Below are 15,604 nucleotides of genomic sequence, written 5' to 3'. Positions count from 1 at the left end.
TAATAATATAGTTAATTAACTAATGCATTACTTAAAGTAATTTAGGAGATTTCGGCCATCATATTTCTAAAAAAGTCATTTTCTCACGGACATCAATAGAAGATATTTGAATTTTAAAAAACCGTTATGCGAAAACTTGTTCGGAATCTATGTTGAAATATGATTAATGAGTAAATAAATCAATACTAAGGTTTAGCATAGGTTACTTACAGTATTCAAGCGTTTACAAATTACAAAAATACGTTGTTATAGTATTATTAATTTTTTTAAAAAAAAACCTTACGTATTACGTACGTATTATTATCACGTTTTTCTTAAAATTCATGGAATTATTTAAATTTCAAAAAAACGTTTCAAAAACAAGAAAGTTTGTAAACAAAGCAACGCGAAATTCATAAAATCTTAAATTAATAGTAATAATTAAAAATTAAAGTAGTTAAGTGAATTAAAACAGTGAAAATAGTGAATAAATAATAAAGGAAGAGTAAAACTAATAAAAATTGAGGTGATAAATTGAACAAAAATTTAAAAATTTGTGATTAAAAAATATTTGATTAAATAATTTGAAATTTTACATTAAATTATAGAAAACAGACAGAAACAGTAAAATAAGATAGTGAACATATAAATTGATATCAGTTAAAGTTAACAAAAAGTGATAATTTGTAGTTTATTTTGGTTGAAAGTGAAAAAATTATTCTTAGGGTGAGTTTTCATATTTTTTGCTACAATTATGCCGGAAACTACTACACAAAGGAAGCGACGTCTGGAGAAAGCCAAAGCTAAGTACCAATTAAAACGTTCTCTGGAAACAGAGGTAGGTAAACAATTAAGATTAACTAAGCGTAAGAAACTCACAAAAGAAGAAAGTGAGATCCAGCGTACATCTCGTCTTATACGAGACAAAACATGGCATGTTCAGTCAAGAACGATTGAATCTTGTGATCATCGTGAGGCTCGTCTTGATGCTGATAACAAAAGACATATTCAGTCAAGAACGATTGAATCTTACGAAGATCGTGAGGCTCGTCTTGCTGCACAAAAAATGCGTCAAAGTCAGTTAAGAACGATTGAATCTTACGATGATCGTGAGGCTCGTCTTGCTGCACAAATAATGCGTCAAAGTCAGTTAAGAACGATTGAATCTTACGAAGATCGTGAGGCTCGTCTTGCTGCACAAAAAATGCGTCAAAGTCAGTTAAGAACGATTGAATCTTACGAAGATCGTGAGGCTCGTCTTGCTGCACAAAAAGAACGTCAAAGTCAGTCAAGAACGGTTGAATCGCAAGAACTTCGAGCGGCTCGTCTTACTGCACAAAAAGAGCGTCAAAGTCAGTTAAGAACGATTGAATCTTACGAAGATCGTGAGGCTCGTCTTGCTGCACAAAAAGAACGTCAAAGTCAGTCAAGAACGGTTGAATCGCAAGATGTTCGAGCGACTCGTCTTGAAACTGATTGTCAAAGACATGCTATTGCTAGACTTAATGAAACTGAACAAGAGCGTAGCATTCGATTATATCGAGCTCGCTACGCATATGCTCAACGTTCAGGTGATGCTGAAGAATTTGATCGTGTAGTTAACACATTCTGCGATAGAATTTGCGATGTCTGCTTGAAGCGGTGTTATCCAAATCAAGTAGTAACTTATCGGTTGAATACTCCTAAGTCATATTTACCTCAAGAACTTCTTGATAAAGACGTTCTAGAGGTTTGTCATAGATGTAATACACATCTTAAGAATGGCCGTAAAACTAATGCACCTCCGAAAGCCTACTGGAATAACTTGTATCCAGGTGATATTCCAGACGAAATTCATGCTTTAACAGAGGTTGAAAGAAGACTACTACTTCGTGTTGTTCCATTCGTCAAAGTTATTAAACTTGACGGACGCTTTGGTCAATGGTCTTTCAAAGGCCAAGCTACATTATTTGCCCTTGACATTTTCCAGGTTAGTGAAAAACTACCTGATATGTTACCAAGAGCTAGTGATGATCTTAGTGTTGTAGTTGTAACTGAGACTCTTGAGAACTTAAATGTTTCGAGAGATTACACAATAAATCGTGATCGCGTTTTCACTGCTTTACGGTGGCTCATTGCAAACAATCCTCTTTACAAAGACGTTACGATCAATGATTCTGTAAGACTTGATCAGAACGACATTGTACGAGTTGTTCCAGCAATGGAACCACAAGAAGAGAGTAATGAAATGAATAACATTTCACGAAGCAACTACAAGCCTCTTAACAAATCTAATAAATCAAGAATTATTCGCGCTTCTTGGAACCAGGGAAATACTATAGTATTTTCTGAATACGCAGGTAGCCAATGTTTTGCAATGGCACTTGCAAATATTGTAAGAGCAGCAATTCTTCATCCAAGTGAATGGAAAAAAGACATATTGGATGAAAATATGATTGCAGGAGATCATATTTATGAAGAAATTCGCTTTAAAACGAATCAAGGGTTTCCTGGAGCATTTGTAATACCTAATTCAGGATATCTGGAAATAAAAAATCTTGATGTCATTAAAACTGATTTCCTCATGTTTGATGAAGCTTTTTCCATTGACTATGACGATAGTTCGTTATGTTATGGAAATTTAGACGATAAAATGAATGACGGTAACGAAATAAAGAAATTACTTGATGCAATTAATGAACTGTTTTCGACTCACAAAGCGGGAATCATTGTTGCTCAAGATATTTCACTTGCTCTAATGAAGTATGATGAGAAGTATTACTTTACTGATTCTCATTCTTGCAATCCTAGAGGCATACAATTAAATGATAATACTGGAGTTGCATGTGTGATTGAGTGTGACACAATCGAAGAATTTCATCGTGTCGTTCGACGCACTCTTAAACCTAAAAATGCACAATTTTGCATTCACTATATTGATGTGAATGTAAAAGGTAATATAATGAATATGGAAGACTATTTGCGACAACATGCTCCAGAACAAGTTTCTACAGCTCTCGAACATGATCCAAATCAAGAGGTTATGTTTCAGCATATGCATGTTCAGACATCTCTTATGGGTCCGATTGACGCAGTACAACCTGATGTTGAAGATGAACTAATTGAAAGTGAAAATATCAATGAAATCGTTCGTAAAACGAAAGATAACATTGTAAATATTAATCACGAAAAGAAGGCAGAAGAATTTGCGTGGTATCATCTATTTCCTTATGGCAAGAATGGATTGAATGAGAACCGACCAGTTCGAATCACTCCATTAGATTACTTTCAATCGAGGGTAGAGGGATTAGATACTCGATACCAAACAAAAGAATATCTATTCTATGCTCTGTCACATTTTGAATATAGTAGAATTCAATCTACTATTGCAGCTTGCTGCAAAAAAGTTCAAGGACGAGAAGGAATTGTTGAAGACGTTCATCTCTACTTGAAAAATTTAAGAGGCTCTGCAGCATATTGGAAAACTGCAAATAACGAATTAGTTGCTCAAATTCGCTGTCTTGGCCCACCAACTTGGTTCATTACACTTAGTTGTAATGATTTGAATTGGCTTGATATGCGAAAAGCTTTGCTTATTGCTGATAATCAACCAGATGTAGATCCAAGTATTATAAGTTTAGATGAAGCTCAAAGATTAATTGAACTTTATCCAGTAGTTCTCAGTCGTCACTTTATGAGAAGAGTAAATGCTTTCATAAAGTACATCAAGAACAATAATGAAGCTCTTGGTGGCAAAGTCAAGGATTACTGGTGGCGAATTGAGTTTCAAAATAGAGGTAGTCCTCACGTTCATATGGTTGTATGGATTGAGAATGTACCCTCATTTGAAACTGATGACGGCATTAAATTAATTGACGATGTGGTATCTTGTCATCTTCCTTCTGAAGATGAAAACCCTGAACTTTATAATTTGGTAAAAAAAAACCAAATGCATCGTCACACTCATACTTGTCATAAGCGAAATGCGACTAATTGTCGGTTTGGCTTTCCTCGTCAAGTATCAACGACAACTCGAATGGTTCCTCAGACTTCTGACGAATTTATTCGAAACGGTGGACGAATTTGTACTCTTAAAAGAGGAATCCACGATAGATACGTGAATAATTATTCACTGCCTATCCTGAAGCTATGGAATGGCAATATGGACATTCAACCTTGTGGATCGAATGAAGCTATTGCCCATTACATAGCAAAATATATTTCTAAATCTGAGCCAACAAATGTGAATCCAAGTATTGCACAGGCTATTAGAGAGATTCGTAGAGAAGAAACTAATGTTTCTCGAAAACTATTTAAAGTATGCATGCGAATATTAAAAGAAAGACACATTTCTGCAAGCGAATGTGCTTATAGATTGTGTCATTTACCTTTACGCGGAAGTACTCGAAATTGTGTTTTCCTCAATGCTCGTAAACGTGAACAACGTTATCATCTTCTCAGATTTGAGGGAAATCAAGCTGCAGGTGTTTGTGCATCTATATTCGAACGATATGAAAAGCGGCCGATAGAACATAATGATTACAATTTTAATGAAATGTGTTTACTTGAATTCGCCATGTTGTTTGAGCCACATTATGGCACACGCAATGACATCACTGAGGAGAGTATTGATGCAGAAGTTGAGGATGATTTGGATTCTGAACAACCAAGACAAAGAAGAAAATTAATTACACTTACCGATGGTAAGAAAATGGTTGTCAGAAAAGTCCCAGCAGTTGTGCGAGTACCTTTCTTTATCATGCACAATGATCCGGACAATTACTTCTACAGCCTACTTTTGCAATATGTCCCATATCGAAATGAAAATGAGCTTATTGATGAATATAATAGTCCTCGAGAAGCGTTTCTTGCAAGAGAAGCTCAATTAAAAGAAAAAAACGCACACATGGAAACGTTCCGTGAACGTGATCGACAGCTTGAAAATGCGTTCAATCAGGCTCGAGCCTTTAACATTCTCGAAGAACCTGAAGAATTTTTTGAGGCATCACTGCATCAGGAAATTTTAGATCCAGGCATGACTGACGAGCAGTTCACTGCTGCATGTTCAGCTATGAATTTAAAGCAGAGACAGCTCTTTAATTTAGTTACGAACAACATTCACGAACAACTTCAAGGTAGTACTAGACGTTTACGCTTGTTTGTTACCGGAGGTGCTGGTGTAGGCAAAACTTACACATTCAACACATTAACCAATCAAGTAAGTAGATGCTTTGGAAGAAAAGCAGTTAAAGTAGCTGCACCAACTGGCATTGCTGCAAAATTAGTAAATGGTGTAACACTACATAGTTTAGTGAAATTGCCAGTTGAAAAGAATGGTTTTGTTTCAACAAATTTAGCACCCTTATCAGGTAATTACTTGAGAGTCATGCGTCAACAATGGAAAGAAATAGAATTTGTTTTCATTGATGAAATTAGCATGGTTTCATACCAAACATTATGTAATATCGATTCACGTTTAAGACAGTTGAAGAGTAGAGAAGATTTACCATTTGGTGGTCTTAATGTAATTCTATTTGGAGATTTAATGCAATTACCTCCATGTAATGGAAAACCGGTTTTCGAACAACCTAGAGAACACTATCCTGCCCCACACTTATGGAGACTCTTTTCTCTAGTTGAATTAACAGAAAATATGCGCCAGCAAGGAGATACAACATTTGCTGATCTCCTTAATGCTTTACGAGTTGGAAAAATCAATGCTCAACATATTGATCTGCTCAAGACTAAAATGTTAAAAGATGCAACTGGTGAATTTGCAATAAATAAAGCTATTCGTGTTTACCCAACAGTAAACTTAGTTGCAGCATTCAATCAATCTGTACTTGATTACTATCGAGCGCAAGGAGAAAGAATGTTTAGAATTCGAGCTCAAGATCAAATTGTTGATGCAAGAATTAATGCCAACATAAACATGGATACTGCAGTGCCAAAAGATATAAATTGCACTGGAGGTTATCCAAGAGAACTGGAAATATTTGTTGGCGCTAGAGTCATGCTCCGATCCAATATTGATTTTGAAAAGGGTCTCGTTAATGGCATTATTGGTAATATAACGGAAATTATTTGGCCCCATTTCCGAAGAGACCAATTATATGAGACTGATTTACCTAATCTTCGTATTGATTTTGGACACGATGGAATTCATTTGATTGAACCTCGATCGATTCAATTCCCAGCTAACTATAATCAGGGTACAGTTGAGCGACGAATGTTGCCATTAATCCTTTGTTGGGCATGTACAGTTCATAAAATGCAAGGTAGTACATGCGATTTTGCGGTTGTTTATCTTGGAAATAAACTCTTTGCTCCAGGACAAGCATATGTAGCGTTAAGCAGAGTACGGACTCTAGAAGGATTGCGAATTGAAGAACTGGACTGTGCTAAACTGACCGACCCAAAAAGTACATGCAATGAAAAAGCCTTGGCTGAAATGGAAAGAATGCGTCAATATCAGCCTCCAGATGATGACTTTTAACGGACGAGCATGCCGACTTTCAAATGTGGAGAGACGATCACGGTGCAACATTTATTCAATTGAAGATTGAATAAACAAAAATAATAAAACTTAATAAACACTGAATAAAAATAAAGGTTTTTTATGCCGTTTGAAACAGTTTAAGTACTTTTCAGACGGCTTTTTCCTTTAAACATGTAAAAAATTTGAATAAATATAACTATAATAATAATAATAATAATGATGTAGTTTAATTTATTTTTGCTCTCTTTCCAGCTTTACTACTTACTACCGGTACTAATTGAACAGAAATAAATTTCAGATTTACAGAAATACATTTCAAAATTATTAGCATGATCTAAACACGGACGAACGAAGCAAAGTGGAGTTCGACACTACTGTAATCTAATAACAGTCGGACGAACGAAGCGAAGCGAAGTGGAGTCCGACACTATTGTAATCTAATAACAGTCGGACGAACGAAGCGAAGCGAAGTGGAGTCCGACACTACTGTGATCTAATAACAGTCGGACGAACGAAGCGAAGCGAAGTGGAGTCCGAAACTACTGTGATCTAATAACAGTCGGACGAACGAAGCGAAGCGAAGTGGAGTCCGACACTATTGTAATCTAATAACAGTCGGACGAACGAAGCGAAGCGAAGTGGAGTCCGACACTACTGTGATCTAATAACAGTCGGACGAACGAAGCGAAGCGAAGTGGAGTCCGAAACTACTGTGATCTAATAACAGTCGGACGAACGAAGCGAAGCGAAGTGGAGTCCGACACTATTGTAATCTAATAACAGTCGGACGAACGAAGCGAAGCGAAGTGGAGTCCGACACTACTGTGATCTAATAACAGTCGGACGAACGAAGCGAAGCGAAGTGGAGTCCGACACTATTGTAATCTAATAACAGTCGGACGAACGAAGCGAAGCGAAGTGGAGTCCGAAACTACTGTGATCTAATAACAGTCGGACGAACGAAGCGAAGCGAAGTGGAGTCCGACACTATTGTAATCTAATAACAGTCGGACGAACGAAGCGAAGCGAAGTGGAGTCCGAAACTACTGTGATCTAATAACAGTCGGACGAACGAAGCGAAGCGAAGTGGAGTCCGACACTATTGTAATCTAATAACAGTCGGACGAACGAAGCGAAGCGAAGTGGAGTCCGACACTACTGTGATCTAATAACAGTCGGACGAACGAAGCGAAGCGAAGTGGAGTCCGACACTATTGTAATCTAATAACAGTCGGACGAACGAAGCGAAGCGAAGTGGAGTCCGACACTACTGTAATCTAATAACAGTCGGACGAACGAAGCGAAGCGAAGTGGAGTCCGACACTACCATAATCTAATAAAATTCGAACGTAAGAAAACCCCACATTTATCGTCGTTGGTAAAAAATAGTTCGAGCGAAGCTCGAACTCAAAAAGTTCGAACGAAGGTCGGACTTGGTTGAGCGAAGCTCACAAATTTTTACGACCTGAACGGAGCGAAGCGAGTGAAGGCGTGAAAATTTTAACAACCCGTTACAAGGCTAAATGAAAAACAAAATACAGAATAATATTTGCACTAAAAAGTTGAAAATAAAATACTTTATAAAAAAAAACTTTTTAAAAAAACCTCGTTTTTCGCGTAGACTAAAAACTAAAAAATAAAATACTTTATAAAAAAAACTTTTTAAAAAATTCGCGTAGACTAAAAACTAAAAAATAAAATACTTTATAAAAAAAACTTTTTAAAAAATACCTCGTTTTAAGCGTGGACTAAAAAGGAGAAAATAAATTTTATTTTGTGCTGTACAGAAATTGGTTTGAAAGTTGAGACGACACATGAATTACAAACATACACCTTGACCTTATCGTATAGTTCTACAACTTAAAACGAGGGCGCAAAGCTTTGATGAAGTTCTGTTAACAAGCGCCCTCGTTTTAAGTTGTAGAACTATACGATAAGGTCAAGGTGCATGTTTGTAATTCATGTGTCGTCTCAACTTTCAAACCAATTTCTCTACAGCACAAAATAAAATTTATTTTCTCCTTTTTAGTCCACGCATAAAACGAGGTATTTTTTAAAAAGTTTTTTTTATAAAGTATTTTATTTTTTAGTTTTTAGTCCACGCATAAAACGAGGTATTTTTTAAAAAGTTTTTTTTATAAAGTATTTTATTTTTTAGTTTTTAGTCTACGCGAAAAACGAGGTTTTTTTAAAAAGTTTTTTTTTATAAAGTATTTTTCAAATAATCTCGCTTTTTAAATTCAAAAAGGATGTGAAGGAAAAGCACTTAATTTGTCTACAGCATGCGATATCACATTTAGTTTCCTATACGGATCTTTCTGTCTGATTTATCGAATTCTTTACTTTTTGTGATTTACGAGGCTGTAAGTGAGGCAAAAAATTGATTACAATATATTTTGTGGTTGGGAATGATGCGAAATTTTAGCATCTTGAGGCAGAGTTTTGTATATTAGATTTGCATCTTGAGAACAAATATTGCACCTTTAGAACTCAACCTTGCATCTTCTAAGGTTTGTTCCTAATTTTGAAGCAAAGTCTTGCATCTTTGATGCAGAAGGACGTAACTTAACAATTTTGAAGCAGAAGTTGGCATCTTGACGCAAAAGCTTTCAATTCTACTTGATGCAAATGTCATCAAAATTCCAACAAACCCTGCGTTTCATCTCAATTTTCACATTGCATCCCTTACTTTCCTAACTACCTTTTCATACCTTTCTACAGTTAGCTGACGAAAATGTCCTAGACACTAATTTACATCAATGTAATGACTTGAATCAGAGTTCGTGAAGATCGAAAAAATCTTTGATTTTCCAAAATCATTTTTTTTTGTGATCTAAAAAAATCATGATTTTTTCGATCTTACGTAAATCATTACGTATGATTTTTTTACGTAACGAAGATCATTTTCAAAATGATCTGTTCTACGTAAAATCGTTTTGTTTACAAATTATGTTAATGAACAACTATGCTCATTAGTACATTAATACTTAACATGATTTGTTTCTACAGCATTTTTAGATGATTATTAAGTCGTTTTGAATCTATTTACACTACTTTAAGTACTAAAATTAGCTGAATTTTCATTCAAAGTGATATGTTCTGGATCATATGTTAAGTTACATTAAGCACCTAAAACCGTGTAAATAAATTCTAGATAGAGATTTCAGATGATTATCAAGTCATTTTAAATTGAATCAAACCTTTTTAAGAGATTAATTTAACTAAAAATATGATCCAGAGCATATCACTTTGAATGAAAATTTAGCTAATTTTAGTACTTAAAGTAGTGTAAATAGATTCAAAACGACTTAATAATCATCTAAAAATGCTGTAGAAACAAATCATGTTAAGTATTAATGTACTAATGAGCATAGTTGTTCATTAACATAATTTGTAAACAAAACGATTTTACGTAGAAAAGATCATTTTGAAAATGATCTTCGTTACGTAAAAAAATCATACGTAATGATTTACGTAAGATCGAAAAAATCATGATTTTTTTAGATCACAAAAAAAAAATGATTTTGGAAAATCAAAGATTTTTTCGATCTTCACGAACTCTGACTTGAATCCAATTTGTAGAATTTATCGCATTTATTAACAAGCTCGAAATCAATAGACGCAAATTCCATCCCCCGATCTTAATAATCCCATGCATTTCTCAAGTCTCGACAGGATGGCAAAATATGTACGCGTCTCCAACCCCAAAAAAAATCATTTCTTATAGAAAATATCCCATAATTTATGTTTTTGCGAGCAGAACAAAAAATTGGGACGAATAAAAAGAAGGAAAACAGAAAGAAAAACGAGAAAATTTCCTTTGTCACATCCAATTCATGTGTCCTTCTCCTTGATTCCATTCAGAAAAATAACTTTTCTTTTACTATACACATTTCATTTTGTGTTTGGATGTAGTATGAGGGTCTATCGTACTCTTAATATATTAAGCATCTCCTACGTATTGATTTCTACTATCTCTGCAATAACGATATAGCATACAAATGTTCTCTTATTTTTCATTTCTCATTCTTAATTTCATTATGTGTACTTGTATTTGTATTATCATTCGATTGTTACTCTATTGATGATCTGTCTGATGGTAAAAAATTGTCAGATAAGTAGGAAATAGTCTAATGGATGTACTTTTTGCTTAAGTTAATTAGCGAATGTCCTTCAATATGTGAATTGGATGATGTTTGCTTCGATGACGAAGACTTTATTGAATTTCAATTGGAAGTAATTGAATTTGAGCTTGCATTCTGGATTTTACTGTTTTATTCAATTTACTGAACTAACATAAAATTCGTTGGCTGTTCTAAATTTGAATTTAGAACTTTTAGTTTTAGTACAATTAATGTTTACTTTTTTAAAAATTGTGAATTTCAATACTTTCCATCATTTTTATAGCCTTGGATCAAGCAATTATTAACAAATTAGTAACGTAGCTTTAAAAGATCAATATTATGACAAAAATAATGCTTAATTCATTGAAAATTTTCAGAAAAACCACAATTTTACAGAAAATTTCCAGACTGAAATGACAAACTCAATCAAGAGCTCATTGACTTGAAGAACAAGAACATTTCAAAACAACGAAGCATTCCCAACGGACGTTCCATCCCTCAATCACTCTTCAAGACAAACCGAGTCCCAAAACAATCAATCTAATTCGTTCCCTTCAAAAATACAGCTAAAATAAGCACACGAAAAAGGAACAAAATAACACACAAAAATATATATTTTTTGCAACAAAATCACAAGTCACTATGCGACATAATTGATGACTTTCAAAACAGATATTTATCAGAGATACGAGAAATGGATGAGAGACATACAAAATTATAGAGACAGAGAGACGGAACAGCGAAGCTAAAATGTAATCTTTTAGTCACGTTCAAGTCATTTCAACTGCTTATTTTTTACTTTGCATCATCCCGAACAAAGTACTTTATGGATTTATACATGAAGTACATATGAAAAAAACTACATTGTCATAGCCTTCAATGCAATGCAGGGAATATAGAAGTTAATGCATTAAATGATAAAGCATATTCAGCATATAGAAAATAATTTTTTTTATCCTGTTTACTTGCTTTTTGTACATTTATGAGGTTTATGTATGTGGAAACAATCACAGAAGATTTTCATGTAAAAGTGGAAGGAGGATCAAATCACAGTAAGCATAAGAGGATGAAAAAATGGACTATAATGAAAATAAAGTAATCCATATTTTTGTCCTTATCGCTGCGTGTTCATCATCCATGCAAAAAAAGATTTGGAACTGGGTCCTGAATATGAATTGAGATATTTACATCCGCAATTCCTTTTTATGTTTCTATTCAATTTCTGGATGATAAAAATTTATTTAGGAATTAAGGCAGACTTGATGGATTTATGGGAAGATACTTTTTTGATGAATAGCTTTGTGTCTAAAACTCCTCCTTTATATGTGTTCAACAATAATTCATCCAGAACTAAAACTTTTTGAAAGTTTTAGCATCCAGGAACAATACTAAATCACAAAACTTTTATATTTAGTTCCAAAACTACTTAATATGTCATTTCAAGACAGTTCCAACACAAAAAATGACCTAAAAATGCACGCATTTTGCTGCAATACATTTTCAAGTGCAAGTCTATAAAAGAAAATTCTCTCCTCCTCGCCAATGCACAAATTACTTATTGTGGCTGAATGCTCTCAACCTCTTTCAAGTCTTCAGCGGAGAAGCATGGCATGAGAAAGTTTCAGTGATACGAAGATGAAAACAATTTTCTGATGTGAAAATTATTGAGGTTTTTTTGGTAGATTATGCAAGGAATATTCAGCATGTTCCTAATGTGGATGAAAAATGGAAGCAAAATTTTTGCATTTCATCATGTTTTTATATATAAGGAACAAAAATATATAAATGGAAGCAGAACAAGGAATGAATAAAAAATTATTTGAAATTTGCACAACAATCCTTTTGAGCTTTATAGCGAGTAGGGAGCAATTTTCAAACAGTTCCATTTTCGGATAATTTCTGCAATTATTAACGAATGTAGCTTGCTTTGACTAAACATTTTTGTGTTTTTTGTGAGGAACTTCAATTGGGTCAATTGCTCATAAATTCATCAATTATAAAGGATTTTTTGGATTTTCACGTATTATACTCATGCAAAGAGGATTTTATGGAAGTTATGATCCTTATAATCTTCTTATAGCACTGCCAAAGACATTGTTGGACATTTAAATCTCTACTATGATTCTGTTAGGCAATTGACAATGTACTGGGCTGTACTGAGTATAATTTAAAAATTGATGATTCAAATTGGATCCAAATCTACTTGATGTATCTGCTGCTGCTGTGCAATGAGCACTGGATAGAGATAGAAGGTTTTAGTGTGCTTTGTGCTACATTTCCTAATACACATAGTAGTTCAGTGATAGGAGGATGCGACCGGGATTCATAAAACGTAGGTTTGAATCCCATTCGATCTGTCAAGAATTTTAGCATTGCTCTGATTATAGCTGCTCTAGAATCTTAGAAGCAGTAAGGTTCTCCGAACAATATTGACTACTAGATATGCCATTTCTTCCATATTTTATTCATGAAATCAAAAACTTTGATTCAAGAATCCGAAAACTTTTGATTCCAATTCCTACTTCAAAAGTCCCCATGGCAATTCCTTCTGCCGTTCTTAAGAAAATCCTCTCTAACTAATAGAAATCCTCAAAAGCTCACGCAAGCATTTACATTTCATAAATAATGAAATATCCTTCAATAAACCCTTTCATCAAATACTTGAATTTCCCCATGTACAGCACATAAACTTACTGTGTAGGATTTTTGCAAAAAAGTTTTATGGAATGAACACAAAAAAATATATTTAAATAAATCTTTCATATCATTACATTATGTAAAACATTTTTCATTATGCAATAACTTTATCATGAATTTTCCTTATTCTCGTCCTCGGCAGTTGGTTATTTTAAAAAATATATATAAAAATTTTGTGCATATATAAAATGAAATGACAAACAATTCTGACTGTGGGAGAATGTATTTTGTGTATGGTACCTCGTTTTGTTGGAGTAAGATTTGAAATATATTTTTTTATGTCTACCACATTTATGCTTCATCATAAATCATCAAAGGCAGGAGAAATGGAAAGAGAATTCAATGGATTTAAGGATCCTTTTTGAGAGCAATTTGAAGTTTTTCTTTATGGATGAATTTTTAGAGTCATTTTTAGGAAGTTAAGAAGGATTATCAGACTCGGATGGAGATTATTTTGTGAGCTGCAATTGAAATGTATGCTGATTTTCTTTCAGAATAGCTTAAAATCCTCTTGGATTTGATTTTAGTACAGAATTTGTTTTAGAACAAAATGTTTAAGAAACTAGAAAAATTGAAAATTTTGCTGTTTTTAGATGATTTTTATAGAACTGGATCTTTCAATTATCAATCTATAGACTGCAGACTATCCAAAGATCAATAGTATGACAAAGACTAAATCGTATTTTAGTCAAAAATTTGATTTTTCCAAATTTTAAACCAAAAATTTGAGAATAAAATTCAAAATTCCAATTTTTTGAGCCACAATTCAATACAAGACCTTTGATGTTTTTTACAGATCTTCCAACAATCCAAACCATTTCCCCAATAGCACAAAAATAAGAAAAACTTGCTTTATCATGAGAAATCAATTATTTTGGCATCAAAAGAGCTTTTGTCTATACTTACGCAGTACTTTTTGCTTGTTCCTTAAAATTTCCTTTTTTTTTAGATTCAGTTCCACAATTTTTTGAGTTATTTCACTAGATGTATGAAAATTTTTCACTAATATTGTTGGAATTAATTTATTAAACTTATGGCTAGATTAATTTTAATAATTTTAAGTTTATAACATCCTTGACATATTAATTTTTAGAACAACTTTAAGTTTCACTTGAATTGTATTAAATTTTCATATTATCTAAATTTTTAAGATTGAAATATCTTGCATATTTATTAAAACTATTGATGAGTTATTTAGCCAATAAAACAGCTAAGCTACAACTACATTCAATTCTGATAAATTTCTGATTATTTTCATGACTTTTTCATCAAGAAAAGCAATTTTTAATGCTAATTTTCTTCCTTTTCATTTTCGCTTCACTTCACTTTCCATTAAAAATATTTAAGAGCACAATTCAATTATATGAAGCACAACTTGATTGCCTGCAATGCAAATCGTTTCTGTGCTGCACGAGAATTTATGCAGCGATCAAATTCGATGTCAATATTTTCATTAAAATCGTCTGACTATTGAACTTTTTTTTTTGATGCTTACACGTGAGTGCACAAAAGGTTGTTGAGGGTGCTGTTAATGTTGGATAGTCTTCCTTAATTTTTTAATGACTTTTCCTCTTTAGTCAATTTTTTTGAGCAAATTTAGAAGAAATTTTCAATGTTGCTAGTTCCTTTAGTGTTTAGTACGACTAAATAAATAAGGTTCAAGTCATTAAGATGCTCAACTCGTGATAAAATTGTCCATCCTTATAAACATGACAATTTTGAATCAAAAAGTCGAATTCACATTTTTTCCATCAATACACGAGGAAAATCTCATCAAAATTTTCACACAATGAGGTTCTATCCCATCCCTCAGCATATATTTATCGTCTAGAATAAGATGATGTAATCACTTCATACACACGAGCACTACGAAAAACATTTTTTTTCCTTCCTTTTCACAACTTCTTTTCTTGTATTTTTAATGCTTTTATTGAAAATTTTTCACACTTCATTCCTCAACGTTCCACATCACAATTCAGTCAGTCTGTCTAAATTCTTCAATCATCTTTCACGTCTCATTCCTCCATCGACCTTCTTTTCTTTTTTTTTCGATTCGTGCCACACAAAAAAAAGAAAATTTTCTTCTGTCACACACCAAAAAAAAAACTTTTATTCTTATGTCCTCTATCTCATTTGTCCTCAGTATGTGTCTGTGAGAAAAATCCTAATGACTTTTCTCGACCGAACTGTCTTGATACTCGCGAGCAACTGAAAAAAAGCATCCTTAGATGTTCTATTCGGTTACAGTATGTTGAGAAAGTCACTTTTCCAATTATCTTGTGTTGTGTGTTGAAAAAAGTGTGCAATTGGAAAGTGCGAGAGAGAG

At 33.4% G+C, this 15,604-nt stretch overlaps 1 protein-coding gene across 1 annotated transcript in view; it reads right to left on the bottom strand.

The window, feature by feature from the left end:
- nAChRalpha3 (nicotinic Acetylcholine Receptor alpha3) overlaps window positions 1-14,309 on the bottom strand; it is a 62,826-nt gene extending 48,517 nt beyond the window's left edge. The window contains exon 1 of the mRNA XM_070636914.1: window positions 14,185-14,309. The gene's annotated coding sequence lies outside the window, so the exon portion shown is untranslated. The remainder of the gene's footprint in view (window positions 1-14,184) is intronic.
- Window positions 14,310-15,604: the final 1,295 nt, after the last annotated feature.

The sequence above is a fragment of the Chironomus tepperi genome, unplaced genomic scaffold (genome assembly GCF_022539635.2).
Source record: "Chironomus tepperi strain 1889 unplaced genomic scaffold, CSIRO-AGI_Ctep_v1 contig_137, whole genome shotgun sequence".
In the NCBI taxonomy this organism is placed as follows: Eukaryota; Metazoa; Arthropoda; class Insecta; order Diptera; family Chironomidae; genus Chironomus; species Chironomus tepperi.
The sequence above is the reverse complement of the archived record's forward strand: the minus strand, read 5'-3'. Positions and strand labels throughout refer to the sequence as shown.